Below are 2,135 nucleotides of genomic sequence, written 5' to 3'. Positions count from 1 at the left end.
ATTCAATATGCTGCCCTGCTACAAAACCTCACTCACTTTGCTTCAAAAAAAAAGGACCATGCAGCTTAACATCACCATTTGAACCTGCAAACAGTTCCAAACCATTTCGGTAAACCAAACTGCACCGCCAGCCCTACAAACCAGTTCAGATCTGCACCAAAACAAAGACCGGCCTCAGCATTTCATCACAAAAGTTCAAACAGTTCTACTCACAATTCTAAGCAAGCTTCATTAGTCATAACACTAATCCCATTCTTCACCATATTCATACAATCATGTTGCAGCCACCCAAACCCATCCACTTAACCTGCAACATTCAAACAAAAAAGCAAAGAAAAAGCAGTATCACCTTTTCAAGACACTCGAAACCGAACCAGTTTGCAACAGGAATTCTGGCCATAAATTATCAGTGAATTAGTTTGACATCCACGCCTTCAAATGACTCTGCATCCAACAGCATAACAAAAGAATCAAACCACATGATTTAAGAGCTCAAAACAATGACATTCATTCATCATGTGAGATACAAAGTTACGGTCACCAAAAATCCACTCGAAAGCTATCAACAAAAAAATCAGAAGAGAAAAATTCCTCAATTTCTAGCTGCAACCCTGTATACAATTCAGAAAAACCCAATTCAATTATGCTTCCATGTTCAAATACATTCAGACAAGGCTCAGCTAACATGGTTCACTACATTAATTTTCAATTCTCATTTAACAATCAAAATTGAACTCTATATTTCTAACCTGCTTCCTAACTACTAACAGAACTGTAACTATCCCTAACAACCTTCAAAACCAACATTTCCACCCTAACCGACTTCTAACCGACACCTAACTGTCAAAGCAGAATTCATTTCACCATATAACAAACTTCAAACTACCATTCAACTCTAAGCTAACAGAACCTTATAACCAACTCCAACAGAATTAACTACCACCTATAACCAACTAACAGAAAGCAATTGAATCAGAGCAGAAAGTAACAGAAATCAGAAATATCACTAACCTCTATATAACCTGCAATCAGCCACCATTTCAGTTTTTTAGACACCATCTTCTCCTCCCCTCATCTCATCCTTCACCATTGCTCTGCTTCCTCTCAGAATATTCATCATCTTCACCATTACTTCTCAATCATCTCTCGACACCTTCAATTCTCCTCCACTCTCTATTCTTGAAACTCCTATTCAATCTCCAGAAAATCGAAGAGAAGAATTGGCATAACAGAAAAAGAAGAAGAGAGTTTCAGAACAGAAATCGGTAACAGAAAATACTCTCACCTGTAACAAACTCAGAATGATTCGCTCTTGAATCTTCATCCTTCGCTTCTTCAATCTCGCTGAATTCATGCTTCAATCGCATACGCTGCATCTCTCATCATCATCATCATCATCATCATCTCTGCTGCGAAGAAGAAGAATTAACAGAAGAAAAGAAGAGAGAACCGATCGAAACTTTGAATCGAGTCGAAGCCGAGAGATTCAAATCGGAGACAGACTGAGTGAGAGTTCAAACCGGGAAGAAAAGTGTGAGAAGACCATCGTGGCGTTGTCATCGCGGCGGCGCTGCGAGTATCGCCAGAGAGGGAGAGATAGCCGCCGCCGTTTCACGTCTGCGACTTCGCGAGGGAGAGAGGAGAGGACCTATCGAAACTCCTAATCGGAGACTGAGAATGAGGTAGAGTGGCCGGACGATGTTGCGTGTCTGATCGGAGAAGAAAGATTCTCCACCGTGCCTTCACCGTCGCCGCGAGTTCGTTGGGGAAAGGAAGGAGAGCGTGAAGAAGTTGAATCGTCACAATTCAAGTAACCCTATTTCCCCTTTTTTAATTTTGATTAAAGTATTTTAATTAATTGAATAAAACTGATTTAATTATCATTAATTAGGGATTAAGTGAATTAACTCCTTGATTAGATGCTGTTATTTGACATATTAATGATCTGAATCTGGATCTATGCTTTGGGCCATACGAAATTGTTATTTTCACCCCTAGAATAAGGCCCAACACGCGCCCTAGTGTAAATCCAAAGCATTTCATTTCGCTTCTGCACCCCCCTGTGTTGTTAAATTTGTTCCCTTTTGCAATTTGTTTCCCTTCTAACTTTTGCTTGGTTAATCAATTTTGGCTCA

At 39.9% G+C, this 2,135-nt stretch overlaps 1 long non-coding RNA gene across 3 annotated transcripts; it reads right to left on the bottom strand.

The window, feature by feature from the left end:
- Nucleotides 1–216: 216 nt before the first annotated feature.
- On the bottom strand, nt 217–1,796 carry LOC131656702 (uncharacterized). Of its 3 annotated transcripts, none has more exons than XR_009300259.1 (4): nt 1,521–1,796; nt 1,286–1,406; nt 1,012–1,197; nt 217–444 (listed from the first exon to the last, which is right to left on the bottom strand). It is a non-coding gene; the product is annotated as an uncharacterized LOC131656702 (long non-coding RNA). The 3 variants fall into 3 exon arrangements; XR_009300258.1 differs by having other exon boundaries at nt 222–444; nt 1,012–1,188; nt 1,286–1,409; XR_009300257.1 differs by having other exon boundaries at nt 225–444; nt 1,012–1,188.
- Between the last annotated feature and the right edge of the window lie 339 nt (nt 1,797–2,135).

This window comes from Vicia villosa, linkage group LG3, assembly GCF_029867415.1.
Source record: "Vicia villosa cultivar HV-30 ecotype Madison, WI linkage group LG3, Vvil1.0, whole genome shotgun sequence".
In the NCBI taxonomy this organism is placed as follows: Eukaryota; Viridiplantae; Streptophyta; class Magnoliopsida; order Fabales; family Fabaceae; genus Vicia; species Vicia villosa.
The sequence above is the reverse complement of the archived record's forward strand: the minus strand, read 5'-3'. Positions and strand labels throughout refer to the sequence as shown.